The 18,085-nt window shown below is 40.0% G+C and overlaps 1 protein-coding gene across 2 annotated transcripts in view; it reads right to left on the bottom strand.

Moving 5' to 3' along the window:
- Positions 1-17,120, bottom strand: part of Ipo11 (importin 11) — a 131,216-nt gene extending 114,096 nt beyond the window's left edge. Inside the window, exon 1 of one of the 2 annotated variants that reach the window (XM_070041251.1) lies at positions 16,924-17,120. The gene's annotated coding sequence lies outside the window, so the exon portion shown is untranslated. Of the gene's footprint in view, positions 1-16,818; positions 16,839-16,923 lie in introns of those variants that run through there. The other variant, XM_070041252.1, reaches the window with a different exon arrangement.
- Between the last annotated feature and the right edge of the window lie 965 nt (positions 17,121-18,085).

The following is an 18,085-nucleotide window of genomic DNA, read 5'->3' as shown; positions in this document are numbered from 1 at the left end:
AAGCTTCTGTCTTAAATAATCTTCTACTTCTTTTACCTCTTCTGGTTTCTAACCAATTTCTACCTTTTCTACATACCACCCACGCTCTTTCCAAACTTAAAACCATTTTGAAATGTAAAATGATTTATAGAAATCATTTTTTCTCTAAAGGAAACTGCCTATAAAATATTACTTCATAAATAAGACACTAGTAAATTGGGGACTGGGAGATCACACATACAAAAAATCCAAAATTCTTAAGTTGTGATTAAACACCAATGCCAGACAAGGTAGAGGCTAGAAAACCATGAGTTCAAGTTCCTGGGAGCTACACAGGGCAGGCCTAGAGTGCATAATGATATACTATCTCAACATAAGCAAAACAAACAAAAAATACCATTGGCCTATTATTGTATATCTGCTATTATTATAAAATAAGATTGCAGTTATAACTGTTTACCACATACTAGCACCCAATTTTATCCTTGGGTAAGAGCAGAAAAGAACGGAAAGAGTAATGAATGCTCTTACTATTGACAATTACCTCTTAACATCATATCTGCCACCAAAAGTAATATATATATATTTATATATTGTGCCAGTCCTGGGCTTGAACTTAAGGCCTGAATGCTATCCATGAGAGTTTTTACTCAAGGCTAGCACTCTACCACTTGAGTTTTGGTGATCAACTAAGAGATAAGGGTCTGGAGGATTTTACCACCAGGGCTCCTTTGAGCCAATATCCTCAAATCTCAGCCTCCTGAGTAGCTGTAGCTGTTAAAGTGTAACAGTGTAAGCTACTGGTGCCCAGCAAAGATAAAAGCCTACTCAAGAAATGCTGTTAAAAATATAAACTGTGGGAGCTGGGAAGGTGGCTCAGTGGTAGAGCGGTTGCCTTGCATGCCTAAGACCCTGGGTTCGATTCCTCAGCACCACACAAGCAAAAAAAAAAGAAAAAAAAAAAAGCTGGAAGTGACGCTGTGGCTCAAATGGTAGAGTGCTAGCCTTGAGCTGAAGAGCTGAGGGACAGCGCCCAGGCCCAGAGTTCAGGCCCCACGACTGGACCCAAAATAATAATAATAATAATAATAATAATAAAATATAAACTGTGATCCCAACACTCAAGGACAAAAAGAGGCAAGCCTGGGCTACACAGAAAAAAACATATCCCAAACAAATGAACTAACAAAGAAAATACATAATAAACTAAAAATAAATGGGAATTTCCTCAATCTCCTCATAAATAGTATCTACGAAAAACTCATCACAGTTAACTTCATGCCTAATAATTGTTAAACACTGTATGCTTTTTCAGGGCAAGGACAAGAAAAAGTTATCTTCCCTCATTACATATTCAACACTGTATGGGAAAATCTTACTAAATCTATAAGGTATTCAAATTAGAAAGCAAAAAAAAATTATATAACTGTGTACTTAGGAAATGCAAGGCATCCATTAACCTGTTAGAATTAATTCACAAGTTCAATGAAATAGTATACAAGACAGAATACAAAATCAGTTGTATTTCACTATACCAGTAATAATATGAAAATTAAATCAAATAAACAATTCCATTTTCAAATATGTGAAGGATAAGACTTTTGAAAACCCTTGACAAAATAAGTACAAAATTGAACTCTGAGAAGGACAAAATACTGCTGAAGGAAATGAAAATCCTAAAATCAATGAAAAAGATATTTCAACTTCCTAACTGGAACACAGTTCTAAAAAAAGAGTATCTATAAACTCAGTGTAATTCGTATTAACATTCTACCTGCCTTTTTTATTTTTATTTATTTATTTTTGTTGACCATAGGGCTTGAATTCAGGGCTTGGGAACTGTCTTTGTGCTTTTTTGCTCTAGGCTAGTGCTCTAACACTTTGAGCCTGTAACAGCTCCATTTCCAGTTTGGAGTTGGTTAACTAGAGATGGAATTCTATGCCTCCATCAGAAAGAATGACATTGCCCCATTTGTTAGGAAATGGAAAAACTTGGAAAAAATTATATTAAGTGAAGTAAGCCAGGCCCAAAGAAACATAGGTCCCATGGTTTCCCTTATTTGCAATATCTAGTATATGCATGAGTCAAGCGGAAAAGGTCAGATAATGTGATGTCAGGAAAATGAACCCTTAGATATGTATTTTAATGTTTTTTTTCTTTCATGCGTGTGTTTCTAATGCATTTATAAGATTATCTCTTTGTTGCTTTGTATGTCCCTCCCCCACAGTATAACCCCTGCTTTCACTATATTTGATGTCAGTATAACTTGAGGAGGAGATGGGGAAAAACCAGTTGTTTAAGGATACAGGTGGACCTGTTGCAACAATGAGAAGTACAAGTTGTCATGTCCAAAACGAGCTTTACAATGTCGGTGCGGGGGGGGGGGGGGGGGGGAAGGAGAAGGATTGGGATTGGGGGGGAGGGGGGAGGCTGGGAAGGGACGTGAAGGGTAAACAAAAGGAGGAGGCTGCAATGCTTGGTAAGAAATGTACGCATTATCCTGCCCATGTAATTGTAACCCCTCTGTACAGTACATTCACAAATAAAATTAAAAAAAAAAAAAAGAAACGAATTTGAGTTAGTCAAAAAAAAAAAAAAAAGAATCTCATGGTCTTTCCTCTGGGGGCTGATTTTAAATGCTCATTCTAGGGTCTCAGCCTCGTGAGTAGCTAGAATTACAAGCATGAGCCACTGGTACCCAACTTCTACCTGAACTTTTTGTTTTGCAGGAAATTAAGAAAATGATACAAAAATTTATATGAAAATGCAAGGGTCCCAAATTTATATATATATATATATAATATATATATATATATATTATATATATATATATAAAGTTGAAGGTGAAACTTGAAAAAAATAGAGTTGCATGCCCTAATTTCAAAACTGAGTACAAAATTAAAGTAACCAAGACAGTCATCGCACTGGCACAAAAACAGGGATGTGACAACAAAACAAATATCCATATATAGGAAATAGAGGGATGGCTCAAGCAGTAGAACGCCATGAGAAAAAGACAACTCACAAAATATCAGAACAAATGACCTTGAGTTCAGCAAGTATTCTCAAAACAATTCTAATACAAGGAAAAAGAAGTCTACCAAAATTTTAACATGTACCCTAATGATATCACCAAGAAAATGTAGAATGGGGGGGGGGTGAGGGGGTAGTAGGGGTGTGGGGGGTGGGTGGTAGAGAGAGGTAGGGATGGTAAGGGGAAACAGAGGAGGCAACAATGCTTGATAAGAAATGTACTCACTATCTTGCCCATGTAAGTGTATCCCCTCTGTATGGTATTTTCACAATAATAAAAGAAAGAAAGAAAGAAAAAAGAAAGTGTAGAATGAAATATTCACATTATCATATACATAATGAGGAACTTGTATTGAGTATGAAAATATATAAAGAAAATGTGTGTATAGACATATGTATTCATATAGACATATGTATATACATATTAGAGATTATTAAATAAAAATAAAATTGTCATTTGTACAAAAGTGGATACAACTAGAAGACATCATATGAGACAAGTCAATGCACTTAAGTATAAAAACCTATCTACATACCTAATTGCTTAGATGGTTGAACACAGAACATGAATCAAGCTAAGGAGACTATTTAGCAGGAGCAGGAAAAGGGAGAATGAAACTATAAAATGAATAATTGGGACACTCTGCATATTATGAAAACAGTCTAGAGAAATTCACAAAAGCTGATAATCAATGGGTGGATAGGGTGGAGGACAAACAGACTGTAGGCCAGTGAGGAGTAAGGAGAGAGGAGTATGCTAACTGAGAGAATAAAGGTTAATATTGTTTTTTTTTTTTGGGGGGGGGGGGGTCCGGTCGTGGGGCCCGAACTCTGGGCCTGGGCGCTGTCCTTCAGCTCTTCAGCTCAAGGCTAATGCTCTACCACTTGAGTCACAGCGCCACTTCCAGCGTTTTTCTTTTTGCTTATGTGGTGCTGAGGAATCGAACCCAGGGCCTCATGCATGCAAGGCAAACGCCCTACCACTGAGCCACCTTCTCAGCCCATGGTTAATATCGTTGAAATAGATTATTTGCAGCTACTTAAACAGAAAGAGATAACCTGTTGGAGATAATATTTTTTGGAGAAGGGTAGGAAATGCACAGAGGAAGTGAAATTGATTCAAATATAGTGTGAAATTGTGGGGATGTAACAATGAAATTCCTCCCCCTCTACAAATGATACAAGCCAAATTTTAAAATGAACTCTAACAATTTAGTAATACGAAGGTAAATCAATCTAAAAATCAGGCAAAGAATCTGACCAGCAACATGAACAAGATACAAAGTCACTAATAAGCATTTGAAGAGATGTTCAACATTAGTCCTTAAGGAAATGAAAATCAATATTAAAAGAAAAACAGATAACAATTTTATTTCTATCCACTACAAAGCTTACAGTCGAAAAGACAGTGATTCCCTAGTGGAGTTCAACATTAGCTTGAGTTCTAATGTGAAATCTTGCCTCAAAAAAAAAAAAAAAAAAAACCAGAAAATGGGCAGGAGGGGTAGCTCTGTGTAGTTAAGAAGGTCTGCCTACCATCACAAGGCCCTGGGTTCAATCTCTTGCACAGTCAAAGGAAAACTAAGATAATCGGAGGCACAGAAGCAAAATCAGAACCCTTAACACTGCTGATGGAATATAAATTGGCACAGCCTCTGAGGAAGGTCTAATAGATCCTCAAAATGTTAAACACAGAGACACTATACAATCTAGCAATTCCACCTCTAGGAATATACTGAAGACAAATAAATGAGTATACTCACAACAAAATGTGTACACAATGTTCACAGCATTATGCATACTAGCCCAGAAGTGAAAACAACTTAATCATGGGACAAACCCTGTAGAATTTTATACAGTGGAGTACTGTTTGTCTTATAAAAGGAACAAAATTCATTAAGAAGCTAGTAATACATTAATGAAACCTGGAAACAGTAAGCTAAGTGAAAGGAGACACACACACACACACACACACACACACACACACACACACACACACACACACACACACACACACACACACACACACACACACACACACACACACACACACACACACACACACACACACACACACACACACACAGAGTGATTCTACTTATATGAACTGTAAGTAACCAAAAAGTAAGTAAAGGAATTATAGGGAAATGTTGAATAACTATTGATGGGAATGGTTTCTATTTGTAACACTGAAAAGATAACAAAATTGGTTTTAGTGGATAGTTGCACAACTGTAAATACACTGCACCAGTGAAAGTGTACACGCTTTCAGTAGGTGAACTGGACAGTCTTTGAATTACAGCTTTTTATATCTGTCTTTCAAGAGCTCTGACTATGTAAAATTCAAAATCAGCAAGAGTCAAGGAAAACTGATCAAGGAATGAAAATATAACTAGAGTATCCATAACAACAGATGTAGTCAGACACCAGTGGCTCACACCTATAATCCTAGCAACTCAGGGAAGCTGAGATATGAAAATCCTGGTTTGAAGCCAGTCCCAGCAGGACATTTTTTTTTTTTATGCCAGTCCTAGGGCTTGAGAGCTCTGTCCCTGATCTTCTTTTGCTCAAGGCTAGCACTCTACCACTTGAGCCACAGCACCACTTCCAGCTTTTTCTGTTTATGTGGTACTGAGGAATTGAACCACTAAGTCACATTCCCAGCCCATGGACTCTTATCTCTAATTCACCACCAAAAAAAAAAAAAAAAAGCTGGAAGTAGAGGCCCATGGCTCAAATGGTAAAACACTACCTTGATAAAAAGCTCAGGGACAGTGAGTCAGTGAGTTCAGGCCTTGAGTTCAAGGCCCAGAACTGACACAAAAACTTAAAAAATAACAAATGATGTTAGGGTAAAGAACAGTATTTATCCAAGAAATTAAAGTAAGGTAAGGAAGAAGACTTTTTTTCTTTTGAGACAAGACCTTGCTCTGTCTAGGTTGGCCATTCAAACTTGAGGGCTCTCAAACTCAGAATCTTCTTGCTTTCATCTATCATGTACTAGGAGTAGACATATGTATTACCATTCTCAGCCATGAGACTTTTGACAAAACCCAAAGTGATTTCAAACATGATAGTCCCAGTACAGTATTTAAATTCATTTCAGTTTTAGTAATTTGGACAAAAATCTTCTCTGTACATACATTATATATCTTTGTATCCCTGCAAAAAATGGATTAATTAGTAACACTTCCTGGAGACCAAAATTGCCATACTGTATTTCCAAATACACTTAAGGTAAAGAGCTACACTTCAGGGAACTGGGAAGGTAGCTCAGTGGTAGAGTGTTTGCCTTGCATGCATGAGGCCCTAGGTTCAATTCCTCAGCACCACATAAGCAGAAAAAGTAGGAAGTGGTACAGTGGTGCTAGCCTTGAGCTGAAGAGCTCAGGGACAGTGCCCAGACCCAGAATTCAGGCCCATGACTGGAAAAAAATAAAAATAAAAAAATAAAAATAAAAAAAGAACTACACTTCATATGGACTTTTAAAAATTGGTCCATTTGGAAGGAAAAAAATATTAAACAAAACATATAACATCAAGGAAGACCTTTTTCCTGCTTTCTCTTGCCTACTCCTAAAATTATGCAACTCTTCAAGAGCTACAAATAGCCATATATTTCTCTTATTAAACACATATCAAGAAAGTATGTCCATGTGCCAATGTCTGCCTATAATCCTCACTGTTCAGGAGTCTGAGATCTAAGGATTGTGGTTTGAAGCCAGCCAAGGGAAACAAACTTAAGAGACTATATCTCCAATTAACCAATAGAAAGACCAGAAATGGTGCTGTGCCTCAAGCAGTATTGTACCAGTCTTGAGCAAAATAATCCAAGTGAGAATGTGAGGCCCTTAGTTCAATCCCTAGTACCAGGGGCCCTGAGTCCAAGCCCCAGTACCAGCACAAAAAAAAACAAGTATGGAAATATAGTAAACATGCCATATTTAAGTGGATGATGATATGGTCAGTAATCATACTCTCTTCAAAAAAGCCTCATAACAGAGAGCTTAAAAACTTGGTCTTCAGTAGCAAACATAGAGAAGCAACAGTCTCATCCTACTATCTGGATTTGTGGTAGCAAATTTGTGGAGGCAATTTTTCTCACTAAGAGGCTCTGGGTCTTATAATCAAACAGCAGTTTTAACTGCAAATAATCTTTTGTATGAAGCACTTAATATCCTTACATTTGATGTTCATAAAGACAATAAAAAAAATCAACCTAACTCATTATTTCCTTCCCTTTTTAAAGGTTCCCTTATTATACACTATACACTTCCAGCACATACAAGAAAATACACTTATATGTTAGCAATAGTGCCCTTATCTTCATTTCTAAATATTCTCTCTTTTTTTCCAGACCTGGGCCTTGAACTCTGGGTCTGGGTGCTGTCCTAGGCTCTTTTTGCTCAAGGTTAGTGCTCTACCACTTAAGCCACAGTGTCACTTCCAACATTTTCTATGACTAATTGGAGGCAAGAGTCTCACAAACTTTCCTGTCCTAGTTGACAAGATCTGTGATCCTCAGATCTCAGCCTCCTGAGTAGCTAGGATTACAGGCATGAGCCATCAGTTTCCAGCTCTAAGAATTCTTTATGCCATTTCTTGCAACTTGTTTCTTTACCAGATAATGTATTAGACCTACCTTCCTAAAGAGCTTTTTAAAGACATAAAAATCAGTGACCTGCAGTCCCACCTAGTGGTAAGTAGTACGTATTACACCCAGAAGAGGCTATGCCAAGCCTCCTTCCAGTCAAGGGTAAAATTTACAGTAGCCACTTAGCCAAGAAAACCATCTGAAAATGCAGTGGAGTTTTCAGGATTCAGAAGAATAGCCCAAAGAATAATGAGCTCTTGAGGGGAAAAAAATGGCATTTTAAGGATAATATAAGAAAAGTAGGATTCAAAATGAAAATGAAAACCTCACCTTGGAACAAAACATTACAACCAAAGAACTTCCTTACAGCTCCTAAACACACACACACACACACACACACACACACACACACACACACACACACACACACACACACACACACACACACACACACACACACACACACACACACACACACACACGGGCTGCGAATGTGGCTTAGTGCTTGCCTAGCATTCATTCATGAAGCCCTACATTCTATTCCTCAGTACCACATAAATAGAAAAGGCTGGAAGTGGCTGTGGTTCAAGTGGTACAGTACCAGCTTGAACAAAAGAAGCTCAGAGACAGTGCCCAGGCCCCTGAGTTCAAGCCCCAGGACTGGCAAACACACACACACACACACACACACACACACACACACACACACACACACACACACACACACACACACACACACACACACACACACACACACACACACACACACACACACACACACACAGTCAGGCACTAGTGGCTCACACACACACACACACACACAGAGTCAGGCACTAGTGGCACACACACACACACACACACACACACACACACACACACAGTCAGGCACTAGTGGCTCACACTTGTAATCCTAGCTACTCAGGAGGCTGAAAACTAAGGATTGTGAAAACTAAGGATTCAAAGCCATCCCAGACAAGAAAGTCCATGAGACTCTTATCTCCAATTAACCACAGGAAAACCAGAACTAGTGCTGTGGCTCAAAGTGATGGAATGCTATATAGCCTTGAGCGAAAAAGTTCAGTGACAGCACCCAGGCTCAGTTCCCCACGACCAAAAACCGAAAGCAAAACAAAAAAAAAGTGAGGTTTTTTGTTTTTTGGGGGGGAGGGGTTGGTCATGGGCTTGAACTCTAGGCAAGCGCTCCACCACTTGAGCCCCCAGCACCACTTCCGGTTTTCTGGTGGTTAATAGGAGATAAAGAGTCTCCTGGGCAGGACTTTCCTGCCCAGACTGGCTTTGAATAGTGAGTGATCCTCAGATCTCAGCCTCCTGAGTAGCTAGAATTACAGGTGTGAGCCACTGGCACCCACATTCAAAGTGAGATTTGAATGTGCTTTTTAGACTTACTTGAAGAAGGAATTGAACAAAATGTAATGCAGTAAGGAACAATGGAATATAAACACAACTCAGAAACTCAATCAAGAACATATATTAGCAGGTCGGTGGCTCACACCTGCACTCAGTCCTATGCGCACAAGAGGCTGGGATCCAAGGATAACAGTTCAACAAGCAGGAGTCTCTTATCTTTAACTGACTAACAAAAAGCTGGTATGCCTCAAGTGATACAGAGCCATCCTTAAGCAAAAAAGTGAATGGACAGAATCAAGGTCATGAGTCCAAGCACCAGTTACCAGTCCCTTCCTCCCCCAGATGACACTTACAGATAAATGGAAAAGTTTTAATTAAAGACAATAAGTGAATTTGTATGAAAGGAAGAATTCAAAGACTATTAAAGTTAAAATGTTAACACATTAGAAAACTTACAGGAAATTTTATTATTTTGAGAAATCAAAATTCCAAAAGAAAAACTGTTAGCTGGGCATTGTGATGCATGGCTATAATTTAACATGGGAGGATGGGAAATTCAGGCCAACCTGAGCTAAATAATGAACTCAAGACTTACTGGACTACACAGGGAGACCCGTTGGTCTTAAAAAAAAAAAAAAAAAAAAAAAAAAAACTGCTTCGGGGACAAAAAGCTTAAGCTTAAATCTAACCCACTTCTAGATCTTCTAGTAATATAACTAGAATGAGATGAGGTGGTGGGTGACAGATACGATGAAATACAATTGATAATTACGAGGGATAATGGGTAGAGATGAAGCTCCCTTATTAGTATAATCTGTCTAATGTATTTTTTAATTGGCAACTGATGGGGACAGAGATCATTAAAGTTGTTCACAGCAGATATTACCTCTTATGGAAACATCTAAATGCATTCAACAGTAAATAACTCTTTTATCAAAAATACAAAGATGTATGGTGTTTATTATTATACCTAGTTCCTTGCTCAATTGTGTCTGATCTACAAAAACTTGAGCTGCTAATACTCAAGTTCACTTAACACAGTATAAAGGATACAGTAAATGTCATGATGAACAAAACATTAATTTGAGTTGTAAGAGTCAGTGACAGACTTTTAGAAAAGGTGAGAAGAAAGAAGGCAGGGGATAAAAATATTCCTAAAGGAATGGAGAACTGTTTGACATCTAAGAGAGGACTACGAGTAAACAACACAGTTAAAAAAATACAACAACAAAAAAAAAACAAAAACAAATAAATGGCCAGGTCACACCTGTAATCCTAGCTACCCTGGAGGCTGAGTTCAGAGGATCAAGGATCCTCAAGGATAAACGTTCAAAGAGGCAGAAAAGTCCATAAAACCCAAAGAACTACTAAAAAAACCAGAGGTGGAGCTATGGCTTGAGGGGTAGAGCAAAAAGGTCAGGGACAGCAGTTAGTGAAGAATACATCAACCCAACAAAATTTAGCAACACTTTGCACCGGAAGTATTAAATAAACTCTGGGTTCTCTAATTAACTTTTTTTAGTACTGTGATCTCCAACAACTGATATTTCTAGGTTTAACATCAGACTTGTCTGCTTTAGTCATTAAATATGCGCTGAATACCTACAAATGCTAGAGATTGCTATATATGACTGAGATACAGAGATGAAACAAAAAGACAAAAAAAAAGTCCTGCAGAACATATTTTCTAGCAAGCTGTGATCAAAACACATATGCTTAACTGTACCTCGTATAACTATACATTTTCACGTCACACCAAAGAAACTACTCAGAGGAGTTGAGGACTAGGTTACTGGTTTTTGTTTTGTTTTTTGTCAGCCATGGGGCTTGAACTCTGGGCCTGAGCACTGTCCCTGAGCTCTTCAGCTCGAGGCTAGAGCTACCACTTGAGTCACACCGCTACTTGGGGCTTTTTCTGTTTAGGTGGTGCTGAGGAATTGAACCGAGGGCCTCAATGCATGCCAGGCAAGCACTCTACCACTGAGCCACTTTCCCAGCCTGAGGGCAAGGTTGTTAATCAACCTTGGGCTTCTCCATAGAAACAAGTGGAAAACACATGTGTCTACTTTCAGTGAAATACATCAACTGCTATTCTTCCCTTGTGCAATCAGTTCCCACTAGCTAGAAAGCTCCTGACTCCAGTTATAAGCTAGTCTTGCCCTTTAATGTCATTCTAGTCACTATTCAGTCCTCTACTTTAAAAAGCTCTTTCCTAACTGCCACTCTACAACAGCTCACTCTGATTCTGATAGCTTCTCTCATTTTTTTGCATAAATCTGTAACTAGGGGCTGGGAAGGTGGCTCAGTGGTAGAGCGCTTGCCTTGCATGCTTAAGGCCCTGGGTTCGATTCCTCAGCACCACATAAGCAAAAAAGAAAAAAGTCTGAAGTGGCACTGTGGCTCAAATGGCAGAGCACTAGCCTTGAGCTGAAGAGCTGAGGGACAGTGCCCAGGCCCAGAGTTCAGGCCCCACGACTAGACCCAAAAAAAAAAAAAAAAAATCTGTAATTATTTGACATTCTGGTATATTTACTGTAATAATGATACAGCTTCTTCATCTGAATTTAATCTAGGGACTTCAATATGTTCAAAGTTGTGTCCTAGAATCTAAAATAGTATCTAAATGAAAATAGGTGTTAAATGAATGAACTGTATGAATAAAACCCAATAAAGCCTTAGAAAGTACTCATTCTTACTTCTCCAGCCTACTCAGTCTAACTTCCAGAGTAACATTTCAGCTTCTTGCAACTGGTAACTCCATTTACATTTACAGTATTGACAATGAAATAGCCTCTGTTAGTTACACATGAAAGAAGAAAGAAGAAAAAAAGTTTTTCATTCAATTCTACACAAAACAAAGACAAACAACAATTAAAACATACTATAAAAGCACACGCTGCTATGGAAGAAGAGGAAAACTTAACTCTAGGGCACCTAGGGAAAACTATATGGGAAGCATAAATAAGAGGATCAAGGCCCAAGCCAACCCAGACATAAATGCAAGACCTTTTTAAAAAGTAGCTAGGAACAAAAAGGTCATGGTTCAAATGGTACAGCATTTGCCTAGCAAAGTCAAGGCTCTGAATCCAAAACAAACAAACCTAGAGAGTAAGAGTTGGAATGAGGACAATATAGTTGAGAGTTTGGGGTTTTGGGGGGGCCAGTCCTGGGGCTTAAACTCAGGGCCTAGGGCTCTGTCCCTGAGCCTTCTTGTGCTCAAGGCTCACACTCTACCATTTGAGACACAGGACCATTTTCAGCTTTTTCTGAGTAGTTTATTGGATATAAGTCTCACAGACTTTCTTGCTTGGCTAGCTTTAACAGTTGCCCTCAGCCTCCTGAGTAGCTAGAATTACAGGCGTGAGCCACTGGCACCCAGCTTAGAGATTTTTAAGAATGCCTAAATTCCAACAACTTAGTTACAACTCAGTGCTGTAAACTGAAATGATCATCTAAAATTCAAATGTTGAAGCACTAATCCCAGTACTCTTAGTATTTGGAGACAAGAATTTTAAGGTGGTATAATGCGTAAAGGTAGGTAAGATCAGGCCAGGGTTATCCAAATAATCAGCCCTTTTGTTTTGCAAGCCTGAAAAACAAGCAATTTTAAGGTTTCAATATTTGTGTGTGTGCTGGTATTGGGACTTGAACTCAGCTCAAGGCTGATGCTCTACCACTTGGGGCTTAAGTGGAGATAAGTGTCTCACAGACTTTCCTGCCTGGGCTAACTTTAAAGCACAATCCTCAAATCTCAGCTTTCTGAATAACTAGTATTGAAGGCTTAAGCCACAGGAGCCTGGATTTATTCTTTTCTTTAGAATCTGGCTGCATACAATGATTCGCATTTTTCCATCCATCTTTTTTTTCCACAGTATCTGTCCTATAAAAACACTTACTTGGAGAGCCTCCTTTCACAATCAGTTAACAGAGGTTTCCGTAGTGTAGTGGTTATCACGTTTGCCTCACACAATCAGTTATCATTATTTTCACTCCCTTATTAAAACACAGTAGGATTTTATTTTAATCGTGGAAGTTTTCATGAGGATTCCCATTTACCATTGAGGGAATGATGCTCCAAAAATGAAGAAATCACTAGCTGGTATTAGTTCCTATTAATCAATTGCTTGAGGAATATCTTCATCTGTATCAATATTTTCTAATCACCTATATCACGAAATAACTTCCACTTACTTTCAGGCTTTGAATCTGCTGCAGCATGGTGTATATTTTTTCAGCTGGGTTTGTACTTTCTGCAATCTCTGCACTGCTTGAAATAGCTTTAAAATACAATTTGATTAATTACTTAGTCTATTAAAACTTACCACTACTCACATTGGTAAGCAATAGAAAATACATGTAACTTTTCTAATATAAAAAAAGAATGATAAAAATTAAACAAAATACTGTATTACTAAAAGTATAGGCTCTCTGAGTATCTTTTAATGTAAATGTTCTTAAAAGCTTTCAAATTTTTCTCTTCAGTTATTATAACTTGGTGAATAAAGAAAAGCATTTGTTAAATGAATATATGCACCAAGAAAAGAAAAAAAAAAAGATAAAGGGAAACCATTAGTACAGGGCCCTAATCCAATAACTGGTGTTACAAGAGGACTGGGCACTAGTAGTGCATGCATACAAAGGAATGACGATGTGATCCTTAGATCCTTTTGTCCTGAGAGAGAAAGGGAGAGAGAAGAAGGAGGGGAAAGGCTGGAAGAGGAGGAGAGAGAAGCAAAAGAGGAAACAGAAGCTAGAAGAGGAAACAGAGGAGAAAGAAGGAGCAGAGTCCTAAAATGATTCAGAAAATGGCTTATGAATCTAGATATACCTATGACCTAATGAAAGTTACCACTTCTGAGCCTCAGTTCTTCAAGCAGGTAAATAAAACTTGATCATGAGCCCAAGACCACTGCTGATTAAAATAAATGATAGTGTATTTTTGCATGCTTGTGAATGACCTTGGGAAATCTTCAACATTTACCAAATTAGCACCTCTCAAATTGTAACAAATAGGTGCTGGGAAGGTGGCTCAGTGATAGAGCGCTTGCCTTGCATGCTTAAGGCCCTGGGTTCGATTCCTCAGCACCACATAAGCAAAAAGAAAAAAGCGGAAGTGGCGCTGTGGCTCAAGTGGTAGAGCTCTAGCCTTGAGCTGAAGAGCTGAGGGACAGTGCCCAGGCCCAGAGTTCAGGCCCACGACTGGGCCCCCCCCCAAAAAAAAAGAAATTTGCAATCGTCAGTTCTATTCAAAAGATTCTGAATCAGATTCTGCATTTTAAGAGACATCCAGATGATAGGCATATTTGTTACAATTTTTTTTGGGGGGGTCCAGTCGTGGGGCCTGAACTCTGGACCTGGGCACTGTCCCTCAGCTCTTCAGCTCAAGGCTAGCTAGCGCTCTACCTGAACTCTGGACCTGGGCACTGTCCCTCAGCTCTTCAGCTCAAGGCTAGCTAGCGCTCTACCACTTGAGCCACAGCACCACTTCCAGCTTTTTTCTTTTTGCTTATGTGGTACTGAGGAATTGAACCCAGGGCCTTAAGCATGCAAGGCAAGCGCTCTACCACTGAGCCACCTTCCCAGCCCATACGATTGCAAATTTCTAAGAAACTCCCAGGTGATACCATGTACCAGATTTTGAGTAAGCTGGGTATAGAAAATCAATCCAACTTAAGCTCTTCAAAGCTTAAAATTGTGGGCTTATCTGTAAATCAGCCTGATTATTTAGAATATCAAAGAGATTCCAGATACATACACCTGCACTACTCCTGTCTAGTCATTCCTTCAAACACTCTGAAATTAACTGGTAATTTTCACCAGATGTAGAAAAAGAAAAGAACATGAGTGGAGCTACAGCTCAGTAGTAGAGGGCTCTATACTATGTACAAGGCTCTGGGTTCTATCCAAGCAGTAGGGTGAGGGGAAGAACAGACATTATACATACCACACATAGACACATACAATACAAACATCAAAATGTAACTAAACACACTAGCTTTCTCAAAATAAGGATTTTTAAAATCTCACTTTTTAAATCGTTATTATAAAAGTAATGTACAGAAGTGTTACAGTTACATGTCAGTTAAAGAGTACATTGCTTTTTGGACAATGTCACCCCTTCCCTCTTGGAGTTTTTCCCTCCCATCACCACCCATAAGTTCTACAGTTCATTTTCAACACAGTGTCTAGTGAATATCACTACTGCATTTGTTTAGGCTTTGTCCCTCCATTTCTGTGCCTCCCCTACCCTTCCCAAAAACAGATAAGCAAATTTTGATAAAAAGAAAATGAAAACATCAACTAAGAAAAAAACTCATTTCCATTTCCTGGTGTTCATTTCGATAAATATTATTCTATATGATGAAAGACACACAGTATATTTTTATTTCTGGAAAAATCTTCCTATGTTTCAAATGCCTTGTAAATGACAAGGATTTGGCATTCTGGTTTAGTTCTCATGTAAATATTCATAATGTTACAAAAGTCTGGAGATTTTTCTACTATTACCAAATAATCTTTGCATACTTATCTAAAATTTCTAATAGTATTATTACAACCAATTTTATTTGTGGTAAGTTTTCTTTTTGGTTTTAAAAAGTACAAGCAGGCTGGGAATGTGACTTAGTGGTAGAGTGCTTTGCCTAGCATGCATGAAGCCTTGGGTTCGATTCCTAAGTACCACATAAACAGAAAAAGCCAGAAGTGGCGCTGTGGCTCAAAAGGTAGAGCACTAGCCTTGAGCACAGAGAGGCTCAGGGACAGAGCCCAAGCCCCAGAACTTGAGGGGTGAGGGGGTGGCGGTGCAATACATCATCCTGCCCAGGTGCTCTAATATATAACCACAAACCATGGTCACAATTAAGCTGTTTCTATGATTCCCAGTGCTAGATTCCATGAGGAGTGGGAACCCCTCGATCCTATTATAACCAATAGGAACAAAACTTCTCTAATTCTCCAAAATATTCCTCAATGAAGAAAAATATAAAAAGTAATGCATGCAGTGACTGTCTTGTATAGGATAGTCACTCTGTCTTAACCCGAGTCTCTGTATTGACAAGGTGCAAATATGTGAAAATGAAGGAACAAAATCCCTGTCCAAGATAGTGGAAGGACATCATGGCTGCAAACTGGTCTTCCTCACTCTCTTCTAAAGAATAATCCAATCTCAAGGCGCTTCTGCACTATAACGGAGATCGCTCCAGTTGTACTGGGAAGGAGGCACGTCGGTTGCAACGTTGGCACCAACAGGCAATTTACGAGTCCCTGGTACTTACTCAAATCACTTTAAGATTACTTCTCTCACACACCACCACCCCACAAAATCACTGCGAAAAATGGCACATGCATCGGGCCTCAAAATAATTTTGCTGAATCACAAATATCCCCAAAGATTAAAGCTGCGGGAGTCGCAAGGCTTGAACACCGGCGGCCATACCTCAGCCTAAAAGCTCTTTTCCGAAAAGGTCTACTCCCTATTTACTTTTTCACTGGAGGCCAGGAAGGGTCTGACGTTAAAAGCTTTCACAGTACGGCTCTCAGAAGCGAGACTGGGGGGCCTGCAGTAACAACACACCGTTTTATACTAAAAAGAGCAGCCTCTCAAAATCTGCACTATTTATCCTCCCAAGGGCAAATGCACCACCCAGGCCTAAGACCCGAGCCACAGAGAGAACCCGGAGATCGGCGCAGCCTGGAAAACCACCCCTGTCACCTCGCACCTCGATTCCTCCACACCCTGCTTCCCGCTGCGGGCGGATCGCGGGGCCTGGCGCCCGGGGACCCCGGGGCTACGACGAGGCCCGACACTAAAGGCCGCCTTGGCCTCCCCGGTGCTAGCCCTCACCTCCCGGGAGACCGGGTTCCTTCCTCGCTTCTCTGAGTCTCCGCTGCCCAACCCACTCCGCGCTCCCACTCGCACGCGCCCTGCGGCTCTCCGGCCGGGCCTCACCGTTTGGTTCGGTCCGGAATAGCCAAGTCCTCTCGTTTACACTCCTCAGCACGAACTGGCGTCGGTTAGTCCCGCGCCCCACGCTGCCAGTCAACACGCTGCCGCCTACTGATGCCGAAAACAGCTTCTAGGAACGCGCCATGTTCCGCGTCGCAACTCGTCACGTCACGGGCGCGCTAATATTACGTCAAGGCTTCCTGAAGCACGTGGGGCGGGCAAAGGAAGCAGACCATAGGCTAATGGCGAGGAGAGGAGGCGGGGTTTCCTGTTCGAACCCAAAGGCGCCCGGTATCTAAATCAGTGGTGTGCGCTTGCGCGTTTTTATAAAAACCTGGAGCCTTCTTTACCAGGATCTGTAACCATGGCAACCGTGGATCCGCGTCAAGCCAGCCCCGGGAAAATCAATCCTCTCCTGAGCTGAGGGAAACTGAACTCAGAACCAATTTATCCTCATTGCTCTAGATATTAATGGCTTGTTTTACAGTTTTCTCACAGCAGAGATGAACAGAATCCTCACTCAACTCGATCCACCATGTGGATTTCTTTTTAATTTTTGAACTCCTGGATTTAGTACTCCAAAGAATGTAAACATTTATTTTTACTTTTTTATTATCATGCATTAGTTGCATAAGGGGGGTTACATTATAACACTTCCACACACGGATATGATGTATAAAAAAACTCTGTCAATGTCTCTCTCTCTCCTCTCTCTCTCTCTCTCTCTCTCTCTCTCTCTCTCTCTCTCTCTCTCTCTCTCTCTCTCTCTCTTTTTCTCTCTCTCCCTCTCCCCACCTCCCTCCCTCTCCCTCTTCCCATCACAGTGCCCCCCTCCTTCCCAAAAGTTTCAATAGGTCTCAGTGTTCTATTTTCCTAGACGGAACTTTCAACCACTTCCTTCATTAGCCATCCCCCTCTCTCAGTGGCATCCCAACACACTGGATGAAGCCTGCCCCACTTTCTTGTCATTCAGTTTTTTCTTTTGGGGTCCTGTCCCTCCGATTTTTTGCTCAAGGCTGCCACTCTGCCACAGCTCCACTTCTGGCTTTTTACTGGTTAATTGGAGATTAGTCTTACAGACTTTCCTACCATGAATGGTTTTGAACCATGATCCTCTGATCTCAAAACTGCTGAATAGCTAGAATTATGGGCATGAGCCACCAGC

The sequence above is a fragment of the Dipodomys merriami genome, unplaced genomic scaffold, assembly GCF_024711535.1.
Source record: "Dipodomys merriami isolate MVZ:Mamm:240054 unplaced genomic scaffold, mDipMer1.0.p SCAF_30, whole genome shotgun sequence".
Classification (NCBI taxonomy): domain Eukaryota; kingdom Metazoa; phylum Chordata; class Mammalia; order Rodentia; family Heteromyidae; genus Dipodomys; species Dipodomys merriami.
This window is presented reverse-complemented; position numbering and strand designations above follow the sequence as displayed.